Source organism: Bubalus bubalis, chromosome 8 (assembly GCF_019923935.1).
Source record: "Bubalus bubalis isolate 160015118507 breed Murrah chromosome 8, NDDB_SH_1, whole genome shotgun sequence".
NCBI lineage: Eukaryota > Metazoa > Chordata > Mammalia > Artiodactyla > Bovidae > Bubalus > Bubalus bubalis.
In genome coordinates, this window is record NC_059164.1 from 86,747,791 (window position 1) to 86,775,754 (window position 27,964).

The 27,964-nt window shown below is 39.7% G+C and overlaps 1 protein-coding gene and 1 long non-coding RNA gene across 21 annotated transcripts in view; both read right to left on the bottom strand.

Moving 5' to 3' along the window:
- CADPS2 (calcium dependent secretion activator 2) overlaps positions 1-27,964 on the bottom strand; it is a 591,939-nt gene that overhangs the window by 507,592 nt on the left and 56,383 nt on the right. The window lies entirely within an intron of this gene.
- Positions 455-26,982, bottom strand: LOC123466062. Its single transcript, XR_006641329.1, has 2 exons — positions 26,758-26,982; positions 455-1,022 (listed from the first exon to the last, which is right to left on the bottom strand). It is a non-coding gene; the product is annotated as an uncharacterized LOC123466062 (long non-coding RNA).

A 27,964-nucleotide genomic window follows, 5' to 3' on the forward strand; every position in this document is an offset into this window, starting at 1 on the left:
AACCTAGAGGCCAAAAGGAAAACACTGATAATTTGACTGTATAAAACTTTAAAATGTGTGAGGACAAAAAATAAAAACACCATTTAGAAAGGCAAAAATGTGCAGAGAAGTATCTGCAGTGCTAGGAGGTAAAGAAGGATCTTCCTTAACAAAGAATATTCAGTTCACAGGAAAGGAAACAGAAATGGTACTTACCCATTTTCCTACAAAAATAAACTACAGTTGAAGGTAGAATGCTAAAGGAAGACAAAGTCTACATGTTCACATAGTGGGAAGGTTTGAGGAGAGAAACACAGGTCCCATTATCTAAGTTTGCAAATGAAAAAGCTGTGGATTAAAAAGAGAAAAACCTGTCACTGTGGATGAGTTTTTCCTCAAATGGGATTTTATCAAAGTTCTTATAACCCAAGACAATACTAATAGTTCCTTGTCCAATTTAACTTTTGAAAATGAAGACTTTATATAGAAATGAATTCAAAACAGGAACTGTAAGACTTTAAAATATCAAAGGCATATAAAGATCAAACTAGCACTTATGAATAAAACATCCATCTTAATCCACAGGAAATTGTTTTTTAAAATAAGTATCTAAATCTAGTACTCACATCCCTCAGTCACTCTTCAAATTATAGCTCATGAACACCATTCGGGTCTGAAATTTGTTTCAAGATGGCTCTTAAAGATTTCCTAATGCATGACTAGTTCTGCCTAACTGAGTCAATACTTTTAAGTTCACAGGCATATAATCCAAGCTTTAGTGGACTCAAGCTCTCACAGTCCATCTTTATAACATTTCCTAGCCATCAAGTCTTAACATTAAACGCCAGGAATAGTAACTATGAGAAAGTACATAAGGAAATGGCAGCACCTAAAATAAAAAAGCAAGCATTTTAATTCAGAGTTCAATATGTAGTATGCCCCCAGTGCCTATACAGGTGCAATTCTCCCAGATGTCTGAGTTACATTTTCTTCTGCACTGCAGACCACGATGGACCAAGCAAAATCAGTTGTAGGAGACAATGCTGATGGGGAAAGAAAGAATACAAATGACCAATCTGTAATGTATGTATAAGGTTCAGATGCTGAAGTTCTTACCTGTACTTGTTTTATACAAGAAATTCTCTTAGGCAGTAAACAGTGTCTAACTTCTAGACTTTATACTACAGAAAGAAACACTGAGGAAACCAGAGATGAAACAAGATGGGGTTCTTTATAGACATTCACACACACACACAACAATCAGTTCTTAAACCTTAACTATTCTTGGTTCTTCTTTCAAACATTCTCATCTTCCTTGGGTCACTTTATTTGACTCTCAATGTGAACTAAAACTTGAGTTTGTCATGAACCGGGAAAGGACAAAGAGCACACAGGGATATACAGCAGCAGAGCAATGGATAGCAGCTGCCAGGTTAACAGCAGCTTTTCAAACCATCTGAAGACAGACTACACAGGATGCCATTAACAAGTAAATATGATTTACCAACTTAAACATTATTCCATTGCTATTTAATTATTCTAAGCATAGCAAGACAGAATGAAAAACATTTTTTTTTTTTAACAAGAACAGTCTGTCTTGGAAGTTTTTCAGTTTGAGAGTAAATTTTAAATTTTTTTGAAATGTACTCAATCTAATTATAATCCATAATCTAAAATGTTTGTGCAAAGTTAAAGACATGAGTATTAAGATTACCGAATAGGTTGATTAAATCACAAATGCAAAATTTTCATTAAAATAAATGATTCATATGCATCTAATTGTGTCTCAAAATAATCACTGGTAAAGAAAATACATTTTATATTAATGTTGATGCCTTAAAGGTAACTAAATCATATAGGAAAGTCAGTCTGTAAACAGACCAATTCCCACGTACCACATTTGCTTTCTGTGTTGAATACTAAAAAGGAAGGAACCTGAAACAAAAGGCAGACTTATTGTCTGCCAATCAAATGAACACACTATACCAAGGAAGATTTAATTTTCAAGCACATCTTTTGGTAAACAGACATGATTATTCTGATAACACCAGTTCAGTTGCTCAGTCGTGTCTGACTCTTTGTGACTCCATGGACTGCAGCATGCCAGACTTTCCTGTCCATCACCAACTCGCAGAATTACTCAAATTCATGTCCATCAAGTCAATGATGCCATCCAACCATCTCATCCTCTGTCGTCCCCTTCTCCTCCCACCTTCAATCTTTCCCAACATCAGGGTCTTTTCCAATGAGTCAGTTCTTTGCATCAGGTGGCCAAAGTATTGGGGTTTCAGCTTCAACATCAGTCCTTCCAATGAACACCCAGGACTGATCTCCTTTAGGATGGACTGGTTGGATCTCCTTGCAGTCCAAGGGATTCTCAAGAGTCTTCTCCAACACCACAGTTCAAAAGCATCAATTCTTTGCTGCTCAGCTTTCTTTATGGTCCAACTCTCACATCCACACATGACTACTGGAAAAACCATAGCTTTGACTACACGGACCCTTGTCAAAACATAAAAGCTAGTGTAGAAAAACATACCGTTTTAAACTAACTTTAACTGTTAAAAATGCAACAGTCTTTAAAAGAAGCACTCTTACGATTCTCAAAAGTATTTAATGGCACGGCGTTTTGAATTTTAAGTAAATTAGATATGATGATCTTTCAAATAGTCTATTTTCTTTAGAAAGCAGAGAAAGTGAACCAATTACATGATGGTCTGTCTTAATAGGAACAAAGTGAACAAATAAAGGTAGATGGCTCACCCCACACCAGGAAACAACTAACAGCAAGCATCTGGTTTCTCAAGATCAACTGTTTACCTAATAGCAGCCTGCCTCTGTTAGCTTCTAGTCCAATACGCCATGGATAGGATCTGAGCAGTTCTAATGTGATTCATGTACAAACTAGAATATTCCTACTGGATTGTTTTTAAGTGAATTCTGAGTGCAGAGGAAGAAATGTAAACAACTCTACCTTTCAGTCATACCATTACATGTGCTAAAATTCTCCCTTAAAAAAAAAAGAGCTCTCAAGCTCCTTATGATTTTACAAGGTTTCCCCCATCTGTACTTCACTGATTAAAACTCCTCAGTCCATCCCACCTATCTGTGACCTTTGAACATTATGCTTTGAAGTTCAAACCCAGAATTCTCATTTTTACAATCCCTTCAAGTACATCTACAAAAGCACTCTAACACTATGGGGAAGCGCTAACCAAAGAGTTCTCTTTCCTTCCCTAATTATTTAATTACCAAGGGAAAAAGAAAAACAGAAAAAGATCCTATAAAACTCCTCAAACACATCATCTTGCTTTTTGACACTACCATCCCTGCCTGCCCAGGGCTGTAGCTCACCTAGTCCTGGGTCAAAGTAAAAATGCCCTCCTTGATGAAAAGTCAAAATAAGCATATACACTTTCCCATAGACTAACCAGATTATTTAAGGTGTGACATACTAGTTGAAACAATGCAATTCTTTAATTTAACCTGGAAACACACCTAGCAAGAGGATATTTACCGCTTGTTTACATCAACCTGTACATATATTCTCTATTATCTCAAATACTGCAAAGCCAACCAAAGACTAGTCTTCACAAAGCCTACTTTTACTATAGTTTCAATGTGTAACAGAAGAGTCTTTCTAACTAATAACTTAATGAAGATCTTATTAAAATCACTATAGGAAACTGGGCTTCCCTGGTGGCTCAGATAGTAAAGAACCTGCCTGCAGTGCGGGAGACCCAACTTCGATCCCTGGGTGGAGAAGATTCCCCTGGAGAAGGGAATGGCTATCCACTCCTGTATTCTTGCCTGGAGAATTCCATGGACAGAGAAGCCTGGTGAGCCACAGTCCATAGGTTTGCAAAGAGTGGGACACGACTGAGTGACTAACACTTTCACACGAAGTTACCACTGCTTTCATCACAGGTTTTTTTGGACTTGATTGTAGAGACCTCTGTTTTATTATAAACTGTACTTCATGAAGTGCTTGTCCCCAGGAGGAAAATAAAAGAACAATACTATGAGTAGAATGTTTGAGGCTTCCCAAGTTTGTAGATTATTTATGCAAATTTGCCTAATTTGCTCAATTGTTCCAAGACCCAGCATGGGGAAGGGGAGAAAACTCCCTTTGCAGAAGGCACTTGTTAACAGTTACTATGGATGGCTAGGTGTGACCCAATGAAGACCCCTATACCCATGGCAAGGAAGACATCACCTGCCCAGGTGTACCTCACATTTAGAAAATGGTCTTCCATTGTGAAAATACTATTTCATGTTCACTCATTCACAGGGTACATAAATCACAAATGGCTTTACAAGCATCTTAAACAGATTCAAATTTGTTAACTTCCTACCATCCAAGAATACTGAACTTTCCCTTTAAATGCCAGCTTTGAGATATTGCCAATTTATCTAAGACTATTACCTACAAAATTGGTGACTAAATAGTGCAAGAAATCAAACACAAGACACATTCTTTTCTTTTTTTCCTTTGATTAACAGACTTGCATTTTAAATGAGTACAGCTCATTAAGATACAATATATGCTGCTGCTGCTAAGTCGCTTCAGTTGTGTCCAACTCTGTGCGACCCCATAGACGGCAGCCCACCAGGCTCCCCCATCCCTGGGATTCTCCACACAAGAACACTGGAGTGGGTTGCCATTTCCTTCTCCAATGTATGAAAGTGAAAACTGAAAGTGAAGCTGCTTAGTCGTGTCTGACTCCTAGTGACCCCATGGACTGCAGCCTACCAGGCTCCCCCACCCCTGGGATTCTCCAGGCAAGAACACTGGAGTGGGTTGCCATTTCCTTTTCCAATGCATGAGAGTGAAAAGTGCAAGTGAAGTCACTCAGTCGTGTCCGACTCTTTGCGATCCCATGGACTGCAGCCCACCAGGCCCCTCCGTCCATGGGATTTTCCAAGCAAGAGTACTGGAGTGGGGTGCCATCGCCCTCTCTGAAGATACAATATATAATTAAACCTAAAGAATTAAAAAGAGAACCAAATGCAAGCCTGAAATCTATGTAAGAGCCAAAAAGGAGTCCGGACAAGGCGATTAAAATATTAACAGTGCATTTTCCAACTAGTGAATATATACTACCAACTGAATCTTAAATAGGTAGTTGTTTGCTTTGTCTTATGGAGGATTTGGTTCACAGCTCTCTCAGTCAACACATTTACTGATGATAGGAGAAAAAATTTACTGAAACACAAAATCAAGAGGTGAAATGACATCTTGGTTGTGTCCTTTAGAAGCTTCAGGAAGACTTCAGAATGGATGTGTCTAGATCCTCATCAGTATAACTCCTCTCAGTCAGTTATCCCCAGAGGTACACAATACTATATGCAAACGGTGCTCCATAAATGGCATATACACAGAACATTATTATTTACTGTTGAGGCCAATACCTGGAAAATATTATGCATTCAATAATACATGAATACATCAAGTCATAATACTAGTTTTATTCCTACCAGAAATTTGATTCACAATGTAAATATTATTTATGAAATGTTGGAAATTTAACACACCTCAAGATTTTCAAAGTAAAGAGCACAGAGTGTTCAACCTAACAACTTGTCAAACCAAATTAGAGAAAAACTTTTACCTCACAGATAATATGCTTTTTTCCCCACAACACCCATATAACCTTTACAAACACTGATCGAGTTCCAAAGCAGTGATTCTTGAACTTTAACATTCATAGGAATCATCCTGGAGTCTTTTTAAAATTCAGAATCTGAATCAGGAGACACAGATGGGGCCTGAGAGTCTGAGTTTTTAATAAGCTCCCAGATGATAACAATGCTGCCCAAATCCACTAAGGTTTATGCCAGGAACGCATAGGTGGTCTAACATGGAAAAGATGTCTGAATAATCTGTTACATAAGCAGATTAAAGGGCAAAAGTCATGTCATCATATTCATGTTTGAAAAGATTCAATCTACCCTCTGCTATCAAAAATACTAACAAGTAAGGAACAGTGTTCAAGATAGGTGCTTCATTTAGTAGAGTATCAAAGTATATCTAGCACAAAATCCCACATATAATAGTTAATAGTAAAATATTAGATATGTTCCCATTTGATCAGGAAAAAGACAAGGACAACTATTATCACTGCTGCTTATAAGACACATACTGGATGCTTTAAATGCAATAAAATGAAAATGTTAATCAAAAAATATACATAGGGAAGGAAGAAAAGTTTTAGTTAACTAAAAAATTGTATAGCGGTTTACATGTAAACACTAAAAGAATCAATTTAGTAACTATTATAAGACTCCAGTAAGAATTAAAATGTAAAACATACAATTAACTAAAAATCTCCAGAAAAAAAGTTTAAAAGTCTAAAAATTGTCACAGTATGAAAAAAAAAATCCACCTTTTAAAGAAATCCTTGAAGGACAAAAAAAAATAAACTGAATAAATGGAGTAAAAATTTGTGTCTATTATGGAAGAATCTATACTGTAAATAAGTAAAATACCTCCCAAATTACCCTATAAATGCTTAAAAAAAACTGGCTTTTTAAAACTGACACTCTATCTACAGTTCACGTTCAACAAGAAAAAACGAAACAGATGATAAAAGATCTTTAACTTTCTCCAATATGCTGAGTACGTTCCTGCCTCAGGGTCTTTGCACATCCCACTCTTTTGTCTCAAATGTTGTACTCTTAAGTCCTCTCACTCACTAAATCTCAGCTCAAAAATGCCTTTTTTTGTCTAATGTAAGTATGCACATGTGCCCAGATGCACCCCAGGTGTAGGTCTGTCCCACTGTGAATCTCAAACCATAACCATGTCAGTCTGTCCACCTGCCCACTGCCTGGCACCCTGACCAGAACATGAGGTCCACCAGTGCAGGAATCCTGTCTCTTTAAGTCTGCAGGGACTGACTGGCATGATACCTGACAGGCAGGCTTGTTGTTCCTTTTTTTTTTTTTTTTTTAAAGACTCTAAACAAGTTCCTGGAAACAGTTTCATTTTTCACTACTCTCAGCCATATCAAAGTCTCAGTTCAGTCCTTCAGTTGTGTCCAACTCTTTGCAACCCCATGGACTGAAGCATGCCAGGCTTTCCTGTCCATTACCAACTCCCAGAGTTTACTCAAATTCATGTCCATCAACTTGGTGATGCCATCCAACCATCTCAACCTCTTGTCATCCCCTTTCTCTTCCTGCCGTCAATCTTTCCCAGCGTCAGGGTCTTTTCCAATGAGTCATTTCTTCACATCAGGTGGTCATAGTACTGGAGTTTCAGCTTCAGCATCAGTCCTTCCAGTGAACATCCAGGACTGATTTATTTTAGGATGGATTGGTTGGATCTCCTTGCAGTCCAAGGGACTCTCAAGAGTCTTCTCCAACACCACAGTTCAAAAGCATCAATTCTTTAGCACTCAGCCTTCTTTACAGTCCAACTCTCACATCCATTCATGACTACTGGAAAAACCATAGCTTTGACTAGATGAACCACTGTTGGCAAATTAATGTCCCTGCTTTTTAATACACTGTCTAGTTTTGCCATAACTTTTCTTGCAAGGAGCAAGCGTCTTTTAATTTCATGGTTGCAGTCACCGTCTGCAGTGATTTTGGAGCCCAAGAAAATAAAGTCTGTCACCATTTCCACTTTTCCCCATCTATTTGCCATGAAGGGATGGGACCAAATGCCATAATCTTAATTTTCTGAATGTGGAATTTTAAGCCAGCTATTTCACTGTCCTCTTTCACCCTCACCAAGAGGCTCTTTTAGTTCCTCTTTGTTTTCTGCCATAAGTTAGTCAACCAAATATTCAAGTCAGGAATCCCCCCAGCCAATGAGTAAAGATAGGAAACAGGACGTCAGCATAACTGATGTTCTTCTAAGAAGAGAAAACTCGTGACTTTGTTTTTAAATGACTTCTTATAAGCCATACAAGGCCTATCTATAAATTGTGATTTGGATAGAAGTATGGAAGACTTCACAACATGGAAGACTATCATGTTGCATTTTCACAACCACAAGTATAAACTATGTACTAGTTATACTTTTATTCTTTCAGGAAAATAGTTTTGATAAACATCCAGCATCTCTGAAATACTATGCAGATGAATGACAATTTTAGAATCATGATGAGTTGTGTTTAAAGACAAAAGATCACCCAGTTTTACCATTTTCATAGAATATTTTTTTTGATAGCATTCAAAGGAAATACCAAGGATTTTGGACTAACCAGAGTATGTGGTACCAAGACAATGAAACAGAAAATATTTAAGCCTTTCTTAAACTCCTTATTATCATGAATGGCAATTATTACTCTCAATCATAGAGAGAAAGGCCCTCAGGGCACAATATACCATAAAAGGTCTGTTTCTCTAGATTTCCTGGATTGCTCTCCAGATTTTCTAGATTGACACATTTTTTACGTTCTCTAGCTCCTGCCTTGAAGTCAACCACCAGTTTTCATTCTAATCACTATGCTGTCTGTAGAATCTCTTACCCTCACCTATTTGCTATTATTAACATCATACACTTAAAACAAAAAGCTAGGCCACCGAGTTTGTTAGAACCCCATGAGAAACAATGAATAACCTCTGGGGATTAGAAAGGAACATTCTTATCAAACACAAGCTCTGTACCTCAGTGGGAGGACCTGGTTAGGACCCGTTGTTAGGAACAGGTTGTTGTCGTTCAGTCACTAAGTCGTGCCTGAGTCTCTGTGATCCCATGGACAGCAGCACACCAGGCTTCCCCGTCCTCCTCTATCTCCTGAAATTTGCTCAAGTTCATATCCATTGATGCTATGATGATCAATGGATCATCATAGCATCCGGTGATGCTATGGACTAGCAATAGGTTATCCAGTTAATATTAGTGCTGTGGGTCTTATCTTCCATTATTAACTACAAGTTCCTCAAGGGCAAAAAGCATAGGGTATCTCCTTGTGTTCCCAAAGCTACCACTCAGCAGAGTGCTTTGACTAACAATGAAAGAATTCTCAGACACTTATTACTTCCTTTATACTTTACACAGTTTAGGTCCAGATGGGTTAAGACTCATTTGATCTTTGTAGAAACAAAGATCAAAACTCTCCACCACTTATGAGCTTGCAAGCTAAATTGTAGTGCTTCTAAATCTTTTACCCTGCCATGTCACTTAAACACCTTTCCCAATTATGAGTCAAGCCATCAGACTTGTACCCGGGACAGGTATGAGGAGAAGTCACACTGAGGTTCTCAGAACTCTGAAGGACTAGTGAAAGTCCAACAGCGACGACCTGACAACACAGCCGTCACCAGGAAAATGTGTGCCCTGTAACTCAAAGAATCCCAACCCCCAACAACAGAGGAAAGGGAAAAAATGCAAAGTTAGTTAAGTCGCTCAGTCATGTCTGACTCTTTGCGACCCCATGGACTGTAGCCCACCAGGCTCCTCCGTCCATGGGATTCTCCAGGCAAGAATACTGGAGTGGGTTGCCATTTCCTTCTCCAGGGGATCTGCCTGAACCAAGGATTGAACCCAGGTCTCCTGCATTGGAGGCAGACACTTTAACCTCTGAGCCACCAGGTCCTCAAAGATAGTACTAATTTCCTACCAGTGCTTAAGCTTCAATAGCGTGATAAAAGGAGACACACTGACCTGTGACACTAGTGTTTTATGGATGTTTTATGCAGTTTTAAAGTGTCTTCTCCAACAAAACAGTAGTTTCTCATTTAAGTAGGAGTCATGCCTTTTCAACTATATTAACATTTGTATTAGCACTCTGGATATGCAAACCTTGGCTGCATGATCACTTCTGAAAGTAGTAAGAGCAGCTACTAACTGTAGCATCTTCAGGTTTTTGGATATTCCTGCTGTGGTCAACTCACCAGATGAGACTTGGGTTGTCAGAAGCTATTCATAATGAAGATCACTTACAAAATTATATTGAAGCTATAAAAACTGATTCTACATCAATGCTTTCTTATTTCTGTGGCTGTACAAGATTAGTGTTCTCTTTTGAGTGAATAAATAACTTTGGTGATGATCTTAGTTTTATGCTGAAACAAAGCTGCTTAGAACTAGCAATAAAAAAGTTTGACCTGTTATTTTTTCCCTTTTCCTGCACCCAAACTAAAAAAGGACACATCTAACAATGTTCTGATTGGGAAATAAAGGCCAGAATCTAGGATTTATTGCCCAGTCAATTCCTCCTCTAGTAACTTCATTCTACTGGCAAGGACAGTTAGTGGATTTGTAAATGCTACTTTAACACTGACTTAAATAACTTAATATGCCTAGATATACAACTTGATCATCCGGAGTCCTGTCATCTATTAACCACCCTAATCATTTTCTCTTTCTCTCACAGCTTACCATAAAGAAGCCTGAAATAGTCTAATACGGCAATCTCAGTACACATAATAAAGATAAAACCCTGAGTTACTTAAGATTAGCACAAAGAATTTTTGCCAAACCTACTCCCTTACATAATCCTTCCCTCTGTGGTATTCATAACTGTATTCAAGTCTAGAAACAAATATGTTAGTTTAGCCTATGATCTGAATATGGGGAATATTAGAACCAAAGAAGTCAGCTGAAAGTTTTTTTTTTTTTTTTTTTTAATGATTTCCTCCAAAAATTTACAGACAGTATTAGTTTCTAGGAGAGGGAGAATTTAACCATCTGTCAATCTATCACTCCTTGGCTCCAGATCCACCCTTCTTTGCCTGTCCTTAAAGACAGCTGAACACTGGGAAGCATTCCTCCTTTGCACTAAAGGTGATGTTAAGCTCTGTCTGTGGTGAAGGCCAGAGGAACACTGCAGAAAGAAGGAGCTTTCTCTCCCTAATTCAAACATGCCTGCCTTGGCTGAAAAGACTCTGAGGCTGGGAAAGATTGAGAGCAAGAGGAGAAGGGGACGACAGAGGATGAGATAGTTGGATGGCATCATTGACTCAACGGACATGAGTTTGAGCAAGCTCCAGGAGATAGACAAGGACAGGGAAGCATAGTATGCTGCGGTCCATGGGGTTGCAAAGAGTTGGACACGACTTAGCGAATGAACAACAAAAGCGCCTTCTGGGTACTATGACTGAGCAATAAACAGCAAGCATACGGGAGGCACGCAGCACTCCAGCCCATACCTGAAGCCACAGAACCTCAGTGAGACCACAGATCCACCCTGGCCCGCTAAGCACAGCACCATGGCCCCGACACTGCACACCCCAGTGCTTTGCCCTACTCAGCCCATGATCAGGTTCCCAGTCTGAATCTCTCTGTGCATCCACCCACAAGTCTGGGTCCACCCGAGCTCCTGAGAGGTGTTGCCTATCTACCAGTCTCAAGCTGCCTTTCAGCTGGAGAAGTTTCCTGCTTGCCTGGCAATGGTGAACCAGCTCTGGCATGGACAACTCTGTCAACTTCTGACACCCAATGGACTGCATCCATAGCTCCTAGAAGGAGGTCTGAATCTCAGCCTTAGAAAAGGGGCTCCCTTTCTAAGTTCACTCCTGCCCTGGTTTATTAGCTTGCAAGGGCTGCCATAACATACATAGATTATGTGGCTTCAACAGCAAACTCATTTCCTCAATTCTAGTAGCTAGCAGCTCAGTTTCTCCTCAGACCTCCCTCCTTACCTTACAGAAGGCCACTCTCATACCGCATCCTCACAGTCTTTCCTGTGTGTATACGCTACTGACTCTATGCACTCATCTCCCACTGTAAGGACACCAACCAAATTGGATTTGAGCACATCATAACAGCCTCATTTTAATTTAATCCCCTCTTTAAAAGGTATCCAGATAGTCACATTCTTAGGTACTGCAGGTTAGAAGTTCAACACATGAATTTGGAGAAGTTCAGAGACAATGCAGCCCATAATATTTGGGGGTGTGAAACTTGTTAGCTCCACAGTTGTGTCCCACTCTTTGTGACCCCATGGATTGTAGCCAACCAGGCTGCTCTGTCCGTGGGATTTTTCAAGCAAGAATACTGGAGTGGGTTGCCATGCCTTCCTTCCAGGGGATTTTCCCAACCCAGGGATTCAACCTGGGTCTCCTGCATTGCAGGCAGATTCTTTACCATCTGAGCCACAACAGAAGCATAAAGCATATCAAATTCAGATAGCTCTGAAAAGAGGCAAACTATCCATCTAACATCTTTTGTTGCTCTAGCATTTGCCTCAATAATGTTCTACAGGTCAACAAATTATAAGATACTGGATGAGTCTGTGGAAAGCCGTATTTAAAGACCTCAGTCTTGGTACTAGGGATACTACACTCATTTGGTTATTGTTTCTATGCTTGTTCAGTAGAAAGAGGAAAGAGTAGAAACTAGGGGCTTATCTACCTTTAGTTTCATGTAGATATATATATATACACACACACATATATGTATGTATGTATGTGTACATATGCAGGCCAATTCATTCTGATAATTCTAATTTAAGTTTAGGACTATGGTTGCTTATCTTAATAGGAGAGGACACTGGCAGGTTTCTGGGTACCTGGCAAGGCCTTATCGCCTTGTCACCAAGACAAGGGCACTTGCCTTTAATAATTAATTAATCTCCATATTTATTCCATGTGGTTTTCTGAATGCATATTAAATATATGCTATTTCATATCATGAAAAATGCTTAAAATTGCAACATTAAAAGATGGCAATGTCTTAAGATAAAAATATGCTCCCTCACATCCTAGTATAAAACAGCTTTTTAATATGGTATTTTAAAGTACCCACAATAAGAACTATCAAGCCATGAAAAGACATGGAAAAATCTTATTGCTAAGTGGTTTTTTAAATAGCAAGATAATTTTTTCCTAAGAACATTTTATTACATTGCACTGTGCTAATAAGCAGGACTAACTACTGATTGGGGAGAAAATTTGCTAAACTCATCTTTTATTTATCTACTCAGTCATTTAAATCATTTGCTGGTACTTTTTCCTTTTCTAAGATTCTAGTGTTCTTGGTCCCCAGTTAATTGGAGAGTTCACTGATTGCTTTCCCTCCCGTGTATTTCAAGGAACTCAGTAAACTGAAGTCCCGAAAGATGACATATTCTATTTGTAACAGCAGCTTACTCAGTGGTTTCTTAAGCAAATCAATTCCTCATGTATAAGATGGAAATGATGTATACATGGAGGTTACATGTTGAAAAGCATTATTCTAAAGGATTTTCATGGCACTGATAAAAAATAGAACTTCAAAAAATGGAAAGAGCATTTACTTCTAGTTAGCTACAGATGCCAGAGAAGGCGATGGCACCCCACTCCAGTACTCTTGCCTGAAAAATCCCATGGATGGAGGAGCCTGGTAGGCTGCAGTCCATGGGGTCACTAAGAGTCTGGGCACAGCTGAGCGACTTCACTTTCAGTTTTCACTTTCATGCACTGGAGAAGGAAATGGCAACCCACTCCAGTGTTCTTGCCTGGAGAATCCCAGGGACAGAGGAGCCTAGTGGGCTGCCGTCTATGGGGTCGCACAGAGTAGGACACGACTGAAGCGACTTAGCAGCAGCAGCTGCAGCTACAGATGCAAAGCTTAGAATAGATGCTAAAAGCTCAAAGTCTATGAGATAATAAATGTTCTAGTAAACGAAAAAGAAAACTAGTGTAAAAAGAACTTTCTAACATGGGAATTACAAGTTAAAACACTTTAACAGAAAACACTTTATTGAACATAAAGTGTTAAAACACTTTAACAAGTTTAATACATTAACATAAGTTAAAACACTTATGATAAGGCACTGGCCCTATCTTCATGATCTCTCTACAGCACCTACTGCATAGCATTTACACATTCCGTATTTTAGTGCTTACTCTCTTCCAGGTATTACAGTAAATTCAAAACTAAAAATAAAACCTAACTCTATCAACATTACTATAGTTGTTTTTAAAGTACAGTGCCCTCTAACAGTGAAGTTACAGAGCCAATGCTATGGTTTGATGCACCCTGGAAAGTTACTTGCAGTTGGCTCTCAATGTACTGTTTGTCATAAAGTTAGAATTCACATACTTTGGGGGGTTATATCCACGTGGAATGCAACAGGGAAAGCTATGATAAAAGGACCAATGGGCAAAGGTCTATCACTGCCCATTCCTCTTTGCCCACAGATTTCAAAGCAACATATGCCAGAAAAAACTTTAAAAGTCAATGTTATTCATTACCTTAGAGAAACAAGCAAGCTGATTATGTCTTTATACCACCAAGTGACTTTTGACCCTTCCTGCAAGATGTAAATCAATAACCTGCATTTACATTTAATTTCTATTCTTCCCACTTCCAACTTAAAGACATACTTAAAACAAAATCAAGAAACACGTTCATTTTCTATACAAGTATTTTAGACTTACCTATATTAAAAGTCTAATTATAATGCTTAATTATGCTAATTTGTAATGATTACATTTAAGTCTTTTTGCTAGTGTTATTGTGAAATTAAAACTCATCATTTCAAATTATTTATTAACCAAAATGGAGTTCTTATAGTTCTCTAGTCAGAAAACACTCAGAACCATCTTCACTTGTAAATTACCTTGCTTGCTTATGCCTTATCAAAGTGCAGAAATTGTCTTAGAAACTGTATTTCATCATAAAATGTTGAACTTAAGTAAATACCTGGGAGTGCATGGTGGCCTCAAAGAGGCATTCTGACAACGTCACTACATGGTTGTTGTTGCTTAGTCTCTAACTCCGGTCCAACTCTTTGCAACCTCCATGGACTGTAGTGTGCCAGGCTTCCCTGTCCTTCCCTGTCCCTGTTCCATGTCCCCAAGTTTGCTCAGATTCATGCCTACTGAATCAGTGATTTCTAATCATCTCATTCTCTGCTCCTCCTCCTTCTGCCTTCAATCTTTCCCAGCATCAGGGTCTTTTCTCAAGAGTCAGCTCTTCCCATCAGGTGGCCAAAGTACAATGAATATATTCAGGGTTGATTTCCTTTTGGACTGACTGCTTTGATCTCCATACTATGCAGGGGACTCTCAAGAGACTTCTTCAGCAAGACAGTTTGAAAGAATCAAATCTTCGGTGCTCAGCCTTCTTTATAGTCCAACTCTCACATCCATACATGACTACTGGAAAAACATTAGCTTTGACTATATGGACCTTTGCCAGCAAAGTGATGTCTTTGCTTTTTAATACCATACAGTTCTGAAGAACAGTCTCGTCTCAACTACTTTTTAGTGTTTTAATTGGTAACACCATTTTTAGTATAGCACAAAAAGCACAATGGGTACCGGGAAATACTGGGTTGGCCAATATGCTTGTTTGGCTTTGGGAAAACGAACATTTTGGCCAACCCAATACTTAAGGAATAGTCTTTCTTTTCAAGTTACAGATGCACTAGCTTTTAACACTTCCTTAATGATAGCTAGGGAGAAGTGAGATCTGACCCAGTTTTAAAAGTAGTATTTTCTTCCATGCAAACTTTCAATTAATATTTTTTAGATTCACAACAGGATTGAGTGGAAGGAACAGATCTCCCATACACCCTGGTCCCAACATACACAGCATCAGTTTCAACATCCTTCAGAGTGGTAATGTTTGTTACAATTGTAAGCCTATACTGCCACATCAAAATCAGCCAAACCTCAGTTTACCTTAGGGTTCATTCTTGGTGTTGTCTCTGGGTCTGGACAAACACATAATGACATGTATTTATAATGATGGTATTAATATCACACAGAGATTTTCACTACCCTAAAAATCTTCTCTTCTCTGTCCATTCATTATTCTCCCCTCTCCTAACCCCTGACAACCACTGATCATTTTACTTTCTCTATAGTTTTGCCTTTAACAGAATTTCATAGTTGGAATCATACAGAAGCATTTTCAGATGCATAGTAATATAAATTTACTTACGTTCAGTTCAGTCATTCAGTTGTGTCTGACTCTCTGCAACCCCATGAATCTCAGCATGCCAGGCCTCCCTGTCCATCACAAACTCCCAGAGTTCACACAAACTCATGTCCATCGAGTCAGTGATGCCATCCAGCCATCTCATCCTCTGCCATCCCCTTCTCCTCCTTCCCCCAATCCCACCCAGCATCAGGATCTTTTCCAATGAGTCAACTCTTCGCATGAGGTGGCCAAAGTATTAGAGTTTCAGCTTTAGCATCAGTCCTTCCAAAGAATACCAAGGGCTGATCTCCTTTAGAACGGAATGGTTGGATCTCCTTGTAGTCCACGGGACTCTCAAAAGTCTTCTCCAACACCACAGTTCAAAAGCATCAATTCTTCGGTGCTCAGCCTTCTTCACAGTCCAACTCTCACATCCATACATGACCAATGGATAAACCATAGCCTTGACTAGACGGACCTTTGTTGGCAAAGTAATGTCTCTGCTTTTCAATATGCTATCTAGGTTGGTCCTAACTTTCCTTTCAAGGAGTAAGCATCTTAATTTCATGGCTGCAATCACCATCTGCAGTGATTTTGGAGCCCCCTCAAACAAAGTCTGACACTGTTTCCAGTGTTTCCCCATCTATTTTCCATGAAGTGAGGAGACCGGATGCCATGATCTTCGTTTTCTGAATGTTGAGCTTTAAGCCAACATTTTCACTCTCCTCTTTCACTTTCATCAAGAGGCTTTTAGTTCCTCTTCACTTTCTGCCATAAGGGTGGTGTCATCTGCATATCTGAGGTTATTGATATTTCTCCCAGCAATCTTAATTCTAGCTTGTGCTTCTTCCAGCCCAGCATTTCTCATGATGTACTCTGCATATACATTTACTGAGTAATGCATTTAAAGGCCTCTTTTACTTAATAATATGCATTTAAAGTTCTATCTTAGTCATGGCCTGATACTTCACTTTTTTTAAAGCACTGAATAATATTTCATTGTCTGGATGTACCACAGATTATTTATCTATTCATTTACTAAGGCCATCTTGATTGCTTCCAAATTTTGGAAATTATGATAAAGCTGTTACAAATATCCGCAAGCAGGTTCCTATGTGAATGAAAGTTTCTGGGTCAAGACCAAGGAAAACAATTGCTGGATTGTATGATAAGAGTATGCTTAGTTTTGTAAGAAATTGCCCAACTATCATCCAAAGTGGGCTATACCATTCACACTTCCACTAGGAAGGAGACTTGTATTAGGCAGAGTGTATAAGCAAAATGACGACATGAAACCTTCTCAGAGAAGCCCAAAACGAATGCAGACTTTTGAAACAAATACTCTAATAACCATCTTAACTGCATAAATATAACAGTAAAAATTATAAAATCTACAATATAGGGGTTGGCAAATATTTTCCATGACCTGTGCATTAAGACAGATATTCTAATATATAAATGTTTAAACATCAGAAGTATATTGCTCGTGACATGTCAGAATTATATTGAATTAAAATTAGTGTAGACAGTTTTATTGGAATACTGCCAAACCCATTCATTCATGTACTATGAATGCTTTGTAGTATATACTATGACACAAGAGTAGTTGATACCAAGATACCATGGGCCCATGAAGCCATAAGTATTTTCTATACATATATGTACTAAAACATATATGTAAAATGAGCCACAGTCTTGTCTAACTCAATAAAACTATTGCCATGCCATGTAGGGCCACCCAAGACAGCTTATGGTGGAGAGTTCTGACAAAGAGTGGTCCACTGGAGAAGGCAATGGATAGCCACTTCAGTATTTTTGCCTTGAGAACCTCATGAACAGTACAAAAAGGAAAAAAAGATATGACACTGAAAGATGAACTCCCCAGGTCCATACGTGCCCAATATGCTACTGGAGAAGAGTGGAGAAATAACACCATAAAGAATGAAAAGACGGAGTTAAAGTGAAAACAACACCCAGTTGTGGATGTGACTGGTGATGGAAGTAAAGTCTAATGCTGTAAAGAACAATACTACATAGGAACCTGGAATGTTACGTCCATGGATCAAGGTAAATTGGAAGTGGTCAAACAGGAAATGGCAAGTGTGAACATTGACATTTTAGGAATCAGTGAACTAAAATGGATTGAAATGGGTGAACTGAACTCAGATGACCATTACATCTACTATTGTGGGCAAGAATCCCTTAGAAGAAATGGAGTAGCCATCAGAGTCGACAAAAGAGTCTGAAATGGGGACTTAGATATTGTCTCAAAAATGACAGAATGATCTCTATTCATTTCCAAGGCAAACCATTCAATATCACAGTAATCCAAGTCTATCCCCTGACCAGTAAAGCTGAAGAAGCTGAAGTTTAATGGTTCTATGAAGACCTACTAGACCTTCTAGAACTAACACCCAAAGAAGATGTCCTTTTCATTATAGGGGACTGGTATGCAAAAGTAGGAAGTCCGGAGTTACCTGGAGTAACAGGCAAATTTAGCCTTGGAGTACAAAATGAAGCAGGGCAAAGGCTAAGAGAGTTTTTCCAAAAGAACGCACTGGTCATAGGAAACACACTCTTCCAACAACACAAGAGAAGACTCTACACGTGGACATCAACAGTTGGTCAATAATGAAATCAGACTGATTGTATTCTTTATAGCTAAAGACGGACAAGCTCTATACAATCAGCAAAAACAAGACTGGGAGTTGACTGTGGCTCAGATTATGAACTCCTTATTGACAAATTCAGACAAATTGAAGAAAGTAGGGAAAACCACTAGACCATTCAGGTATGACCTAAATCAAATCCCTTATGATTATACAGTGGAAGTGAGAAATAGATTCAAGGGATTAGAACTGATAGAGAGCTGAAGAACTACGGACGGAGGTTCCTGACACTGTACAGGAAACAGTGATCAAGACCATCCCCAAGAGAAAGAAATGCAAAAGGGCAGAAGAGTTGTCTGAGGAGGCCTTACAAATGGTTGAGGAAAAAAAAAAGGATTGAAAGGCAAAGGAGAAAAGGAAAGATATACCCATATGAATGCAGAGTTCCAAAGAATAGCAAGGAGAGATAAGAAAGCCTTCCTCAGTGATCAGTGCAAAGAGACAGAAGAAAACAATAAAATGCAAAAGACTAGAGATCTCTTCAAGAAAATTAGTGATACCAAGGGAACCTTTCATGCCAAGATGGGCACAATACAGGAAAGAAATGGTATGAACCTAACAGAAGCAGAAGATATTAAGAAGAGGTGGCAAGGATATACAGAAGAACTGTACAAAAAAGATCTTCATGAGCCTGATAACTACAGTGGTGTGATCACTGACCTAGAGCCAGACATCCTGGAATGTGAAGTCAAGTGGGCCTTAGAAAGCATCACTATGAACAAAGCTAGTTGAAGGTGATGAAATTCCCGTTGAGCTATTTCAAATCCTAGAAGATGATGCTGTGAAAGTGCTGGACTCAATATGCCAGCACATTTGGAAAACTCAGCAGTGGCCACAGGACTGGAAAAGGTCAGTTTTCATTCCAATCCTAAAGAAAGGCAATGCCAAAGAATGTTCAAACTACTGCACAATTGCACTCCTCTCACATGCTAGTAAAGCAATGCTCAAAATTCTCCAAGCCAGGCTTCAGCAATATGTGAACCGTGAACTTCCTGATGTTCAAGCTGGTTTTAGAAAAGGCAGAGGAACCAGAGAATAAATTGCCAACATCTGTTGGATCATCCAAAAAGCAAGCAAGTTCCAGAAAAACATCTATTTCTGCTTTATTGACTACACCAAAGCCTTTGACTGTGTAGATCACAACAAACTGTAGAAAATTCTTCAAGAGATGGGAATACCAGACCACCTTATCTGCCTTCTGAGAAATCTGTATTCAGGTCAAGAAACAACAGTTAGAACTGGACATGGGACAACAGACTGGTTCCAAATCAGGACAGGAGTACGTCAAGGTTGTATACTGTCACTCTGCTTATTTAACTTATATGCAGAGTATATCATGAGAAATGCTGGGCTGGAAGACTCACTAGCTGGAATCAAGACTGTCGGGAGAAATATCAATAACCTCAGATATGCAGATGACAACCACCCTTATGGCAGAAAGTGAAGAGGAACTAAAGTGCCTCTTGATGAAAGTGAAAGTGGAGAGTGAAAAAGTTGGCTTAAAGCTCAACATTCAGAAAACGAAGATCATGGCATCCGGTCCCATCACTTCATGACAACTAGATGGGGAAACAATGGAAATAGTGGCAGACTTTATTTTGGGGGGGCTCCAAAATCACTGCAGATGGTGATGGCAGCCATGAAATTAAAAGATGCTTTCTTCTTGGAAGGAAAGTTATGACCAACCTAGATAGCATATTGAAAAGCAGAGACATTACTTTGTCAACAAAGGTCCAATTAGCTATGTTTTTTCCAGTGGTCATATATGGACGTGAGAGTTGGACTATAAAGAAAGCTGAGTGCAAAAGAATTGATGCTTTTTAGCTGTGGTGTTGGGGAAGACTTATGAGTCCCTTGGACTGAAGGAAGATACAACCAGCCCATTCTAAAGGAAATCAGTCCTGAATATTCATTGGAAGGACTGATGCTGAAGCTCCAGTACTTTGGCCACCTGATGTGAAGAACTGACTCATCTGAAAAGACCCTGATCCCAGCAAAGACTGAAGGCAGGAGGAGAAGGCGATGACAGCAGATGAGATGGTTGGATGGCATTGCCAACTCAATAGACATGAGTTTGAGCACGTTTTGGGAGATGGTGATGGACAGGGAAGTCTGGTGTGCTCCAGTCCATGGGGTCGCAAAGAGTCAGATGGGACTGAACTGAACTGAATGTACTAAAACAAATTGAATCTATTATTGTGTGATTTTGAAAATAGTATTATGTTCATAATAAAAGAAACTGAATCAATAAACAATGTCAATTACAAACTAGAACTGCTGTTTAACTAAGTTTGTTACATTCTATTTTTCTAGAAACCTCCTTTGGACACTTTTAATTAAAGGGCTACATACTGTAAGGGCTTTCCTGGTGGCTCAGTGATAAAGAATACACCTGCCGATGTAAAAGACTCAGGTTTGATCCCTGGGTTGGGAAGATCCCCTGGAGAAGAAAATGGCAACCCATTCCAGTTTTCTTGCCTGGAAAATTCCATGGACAGAAGAGCCCGGTAAGCTACAGCCTATGGAGTTGCAAAGAGTGGGACATGACTAAAAAGCCACTAAGCCGAAATATACTGTAACAGGCTAGGTGGGAACACTTCCTAGGTCAGTCCCACAGAGCTCTTACACAAAGCTCAAAATTCAAATTAGAAAGCATGAAAGGGGGAAAAAAAATGAAGCAGGCAGTTTTCTATGCAAAAGCCAAGACATAGTTAAGATATAAATGAGGCTAAATAAAGAGACTGTTCTGCACAGACTTTGCAACACAGCTACAAGAAAGAAAGTGATTTGGGTACGTCACTCTCACAACTCATTAAATTATTCTACATGGAGCATATGGTTTGCTTTCCTAATCAAAACTATAATTGAGTTGATCTGCAAAAGTTCACCTACTGGTGATGCAACTCCTAACAAACCCAAAATGCCAGCTAATTCCCTTCTAGCAAGAGATGTGCTCAAGGTCCCATGTAATGCCCAAACTCATGAAGGTGTTCAAATGATTTTGCTTTGACCTCACATCTGGAAAAACTGACAAGGTAACTTTGAAAAGCTGTACCCCAGAAAAGTTCAACTGCAATTTGTAACAAAAGATCTAAACATTTACCCTCATTTAGAAGTCAACGAAACTGTGATTCTAAAAGTTATTCTCCATGTTGGGCTGGAGCAAGAAGCAGTAAAGGAGGGGGGAAGTATGGAGAAATACAACAAATAAACAGCCATAGCTAATCATGAAATAGTCTCCCAAATCATGGACTGTTCTAGACAACCATTAGACTGTGATGAGAGTAATACAGAGTAAGTCTGTATGAGTTCCCACATGATAACAGTCAATCATTACCTCTAAACTAGCAACCATTAATAGAAAAATGTTTCCTTTTAATTCCAAAGTAGCTCCAGTTGAAATTATTTAGCTTAGAAATTAACTGAGTTATTGTTAGCAGAAAGAAAAGATGAAGTTCTACTTTCCCAAAGGTTAAAATTTAAATTTAATAAATTTTAAATCAAGGAGTGTGCTCCTCCAAAATCCAATCCTTATCAAGTACAGAAAACATCTGATGCTCATCTCAAATTTCACACAGATTTGATCACTGGGTTGGGAAGATCCCCTGGAGAAGGAAACAGCAACCCACTCCAATATTCTTGTAAGGAAAAGTCCATGGACAGAGGAGCCTGGTGGGCTACAGTCTGTGGAGTTGCAATAGAGTTAGACACGACTTAACAACAAAGAACATCACCATCCCATTCTAGGGAGAAAAACTCCCCTTGCCTCAGTTTCCCCATCCACAAAATGGGTAGACTAGAACCTAACTCAAGTATTAAATGACAATGTGTATACAGTGTTTAATATCTTAGCATATTAGATGATTAGTAGGTCATTTCCGGAGAAGAAAATGGCAATCCACTCCAGTATTCTTGCCTACAGAATCCCGTGGACAGAGGAGCCTGCTGGGCTGCTATCCACAGGGTCACACAGAGTCGGACACAACTGAAGCGACTTAGCATGCATGTAAGCACTGGAGAAGGAAATGGCAACCCACTCCAGTGTTCTTGCCTAGAGAATCCCAGGGACAGAGTAGCCCGGTGGGCTGCCGTCTATGGGGTCTCACAGAGTCGGACACGACTTTAGCGACTTAGCAGCAGCAGCAGCAGCAGGTCATTTCCACTATAAAGTCTCAATACTGGGAATGAAAAGGTAGCCAAATCAGGTAATAAAAATTTTAATTAGGTATAGTTTCTCATAGCTTTAATTGCGGTATTCAATATGTCAGCAAATTTGGAAAACTCAGCAGTGGCCACGGGACTGGAAAAGGTCAGTTTTCATTCTAATCCCTAAGAAAGGCAATGCCAAAGAATGCTCAAACTACCACACAATTGCACTCATCTCACACGCTAGTAAAGTAATGCTCAAAATTCTCCAAGCCAGGCTTCAGCAATACATGAACCATGAACTTCCAGATGTTCAAACTGGTTTTAGAAAAGGCAGAGGAACCAGAGAACAAATTGCCAACATCAGCTGGATCATGGAAAAAGCAACAGAGTTCCAGAAAAACATCTACTTCTCATTTATTGAATATGCCAAAGCCTTTGAGTGTGGATCACAGTAAACTGTGGAAATTCTGAAAGAGATGGGAATACCAGACCACCTGACCTGCCTCTTTAGAAACCTGTATGCAGGTCAGGAAGCAACAGTTAGAACTGGACATGGAACAACAGAGTGGTTCCAAATAGGAAAAGGAGTACGTCAAGGTTGTATACTATCACCCTACTTATTTAACTTACATGCAGAGTACATCATGAGAAACGCTGGGCTGGAAGAAGCACAAGCTGGAATCAAGATTGCCAGGAGAAATATCAATAAGCTCAGATATGCAGATGACACCACCCTTATGGCAGAAAGTGAAGAACTAAAGAGCCTCTTGATGAAGTGAAAGAGGAGAGTGAAAAAGTTGGCTTAATGCTCAACATTCAGAAAACTAAGATCATGGCAGCCAGTCCCATCACTTCATGGGAAATAGATGGGGAAATTGTGGAAATAGTGGCTGACTTTATTTTGGGGGGCACCAAGATTACTGAAGATGGTGAACGTAGCCATGAAATTAAAAGACACTTACTCCTTGGAAGGAAAGTTATGACCAAGCTAGACAGCATATTAAAAAACAGAGACATTACTTTGCCAACAAAGGTCCATCTAGTCAAGGCTATGGTTTTTCCAGTGGTCATGTATGGATGTGAGAGTTGGACTATAAAGAAAGCTGAGCGCTGAAGAATTGATGCTTTTGAACTGTGGTGTTTAAGAAACTCTGGAGAGTCCGTTGGACTGCAAGGAGATCCAACCAGTCCATCCTAAAGGAGATCAGTCCTGGGTATTCATTGGAAGGACTGATGTTGATGCTGAAACTACAATACTTTGGCCACCTGATGCGAAGAGCTGAGTCATTTGAGAAGACCTTGATAATAGAAAAGATTGAGGGCAGGAGGAGAAGGGGACGACAGAGGATAAGATGGTTGGTTGGACCGACTCAATGGACATGAGTTAGAATAAGCTGAGAGTTGGTGATGATCAGGGAGGGCTGGCATGCTGCAGTCCATGGGGTCACAAAGAGTCAGACCTGACTGAACTGAACTGAACCCAATAGAGTGCTTCTAACTGATATGCATATAAATCTTCTGAGGATCTTGCTAAAACACCAATTCTAATTCAGTAGGCTTTTGGTGGAGCTAGAAATTCCAAATTTCTAACAAGCTTTGATCCTCCTGCCTGTCCATGATCTTTAAGTAACAGGATTCTGTAACTGAGTATGGATGGAGACTGGCTGCAATTAGAAGGGCTATTTTGGCTGTAAGGAACAGAGACTCCACCGAGTCCATTCCAGAAATTTAAAGCATAACCTGGAATAGACCTAACTGGAGCTGGGCCTCTGGGATAGTCTCTTTCCCATCTGCACCTAGTTCCATTCTCCTCTTTCTCCCCTTCTCCCCAGGTCCCTACTCACCATCTACTCCAGTAGGTTTCACACTGCGGGTACAGGTGGTAGATCTATGTTTTTAAAAAGCTCTCTGGGGGTTCTACTGGACCTGCCTCAGCAGGGCAGGTAACAAGCTCAGGCAAAAGGCATCAGAGTTACCCAATCTCAACCTCCAAGTGGGCTTCCCTGGTAGCTTAGCTGGTAAAGACCTCCTGGAGAAGGAAATGGCTACCCACTCCAGTATCCTGGCCTGGAGAATTCCATGAACAGAGGAGCCTGGCAGGCTACAGTCCATGGGGTCTCAAACCTCCTGCTCCTTATTCTTCAGGTAAACGAATTACTCTGAACTTTCCTGGTCCCTTAAGGATTAGTACCCTTTGTTTAACATAAACATTAGGAAACAGTGACAATAATAAAGGCAGCGATGAAAACTGAGTGTATCTATGTATCATTCAACTCTCACAGCAACCAACCCAAGGTAAATATTTTTACCATCCTCACTTCATTGCCAAGAAGACTGAAACTTAAGAGAGGTTAAGAAGTTTGAGCAAGGTCACAGAGCTAACAGGAGCAGAGGCCCACCTGGTTATGATACCCATGCTCTTTACAACACCCTGAAACAGCTCTTGCCCAGGAACGGTGACTCTGAACTCACAGGCAATGTCTGAGTACTGTTGTCCTCCAAGCTTTGCCAGGCGAGAAATATAAAATGGAATTTTGCCACTGACAGTGATGAATGCCCTTTTTTTTTTTACATTTACTTATTTATTTGGCTTCTCTCAGTGTTAGTTGCAGAGAAGGCAATGGCACCCCACTCCAGGACTCTTGCCTGGAAAATCCCACGGACGGAGGAGCCTGGTGGGCTGCAGTCCATGGGGTCACTGAGAGTCGGACAGGACTGAGTGACTTAGCAGCAACAGTGTTAGTTGTGGCATGAGGAATCTAGTTCCCGGACCAGGGATCAAACTCGGGTCCCCTGCATTGGGAACATGGAGTCTTAGCCACTGGATCACCAGAAATCCCAGAAATGACCTTTTAAATTACAGATTACATGTACCTGCATAAGTTTAAGGACTATTTGCACTTATTTCCTCTTTTGCCTTTGGTCTAATGAGCTTCATTCACTTTTCAGTTAGTAGCTCTTACAAATCAAGATTAGCCCTTATTCTGACACATAACAAAATTTTTAACCTGTCTGGGTATTTTGACTTTGTTCCTGATGTCTTTGGTCATGTACCAGCTTCTGGGGTTCGAATCTGGCACTGGAATGTTTTTCTCCACTCCTAAGTGTTTATACTATTTCATTTTCAGTATTTACAATTTATTCTGAATTTGGAATTTATTCTTGTGTATTATGTGAGGAACAAATCTAATTTTATATTTCCATATGGCTATCCAATTGTTCCAACACTATTTATTAAAGTCTATCTTTCCACGCTGATTTGATATGCCATCTTTTTCAGATACTAAATTTTGACTAATAAAACCATATAATGTAGGTGCAATCCAATAGCCAAAACAGTCAAGATGCCCTTTCAAGACTGATTTAAAAGTTCAAGGTGGAAAAATAAATAGCAAGAACAGCCAGGAAAAGCACAGTAATTTCATAAACAGGAAGGCAGTCCAGCCATAGCAGATATTAAATGTTTTATAACATCTTTAGAATTAATTCTGGAAATAATACAAATATGTTCACACTTGATCCAGAAATCCTGTCTTTAGTATATTCTAAAACACACTGGCAAGAATACAAAACAACCCAAGCACAAAGATATTGTGTCATTACTTGTAAGAGCAAACAAATATGGTTCATCCATGCAACCCACTGATGAAGGTCTGAGCTCCCTACAGAGACCAGTCTACATACAGTGATCAACAAAGGCTGCTAAGCGAAAAGCATAGTGCAGAATAACATTCTCATGATTCTTCCTGAGTGGGCATGGGGGACGCAAAATTAATGGAAAATATGTTTCTCTAAAGCAACAATACAAGGATAAAACAAAAACTATTAACATGGTTACCTACAGCAAGAGGGAGGGCCCAGGGTTGGAAACAAGACTTCTATGAATATTACCTTACTATACACTTTCAGCTTTGGAAACAAAATTTCTATTTTGAATCATTAACTTATTTTTAATTAAAATTTTTACTGAGTTAAACACAACATCACAGTTACAAGAAACAATACAAAGAGATCTAATGCCCACTTTGCCAGTTTGCTCCTATGGTAACATTTTGCAAAACCATCCTATGGTATCACAACCAATGCTTTAACAGATAATCCATCTATCTTATTTACTTTTGCCAGGTTTTATGTGTGCATAGTAAGTTGTACCTGATTTTATCATCTGCGAAGGTTCCTACATCCATCCTGTAGACACAAAACACATAAGGATTTGTCATGTCACCAGTTTACACATCACCCATATCCTTTCTGGGCTTTCCTGATGGCTCAGTTGGTAAAGAATCCACCTGAAATGCAGGAGACACCAGTTCGATTCCAGGGTTGGGAAGATCCACTGCAGAAGGGATAGGCTACCCATTCCAGTATTCTTGGACTTCCCTTGTGGCTCAGCTGGTAAAGAATCCACCTGCAATTCGGGAGACCTGGGTTCAATCCCTGGGTTGGGAAGATCCCCTGGAGGAGGGAAATGCTACCCACTCCAGTATTCTGGCCTGGAGAATTCCATAGACTGAATAGTCCATGGGGTCACAAAGAGTCAGACACAACTAAGCAACTTTAACTTTCATATCCTTTCTGCCACTCCTCACCTGGTCCCTAACCCCCTTACAAGCTAATCTGTCCATGATTTCTAAGACTGTGTCATTTCAAAATGCTATACAGTACTTTTTCTTCTTGGAAGATTGAGTAGACATACTTTTCCCACCATTAAATACAACTGAAAATATCTGCTATCATATATAAAACAAGCATAAGACTGGTAAAGAGAAAACAGCAGACAGGATAGAAGCTATGCAAACCAAGGAAGGACATGGGGGTTGTATCTGCCACCTCATATATCCCTGACTTGGAGATGAAGATGTAGGAGACCTAGAAACACCAACAGGCCCAAGTGAAAAAATTAGTAAAAAGGGCTTCTCTCATCTCACATGCTAGTAAAGTAATGCTCAAAATTCTCCAAGCCAGGCTTCAGCAATACGTGAACCATGAACTTCCAGATGTTCAAGTTCAAACTCCAGTACTTTGGCCACCTCATGCGAAGAGTTGACTCATTGGAAAAGACTCTGATGCTGGGAGGGATTGGGGGCAGGAGGAGAAGGGGACGACAGAGGATGAGATGGCTGGATGGCATCACCAACTCGATGGACATGAGTTTGAGTGAACTCCAGGAGTTGGTGATGGACAGGGAGGCCTGGCGTGCTGCGATTCATGGAGTGGCAAAGAGTCGGACACGACTGAGTGACTGAACTGAACTGATGCAGCCTAAGGACCAGGAAATGTGCGCCATAACAAAAATGAAAACACTTAGGTAACAGCCTCTCTATTCCACCAGTCACCACAGAAAACCTTTACCCCTACC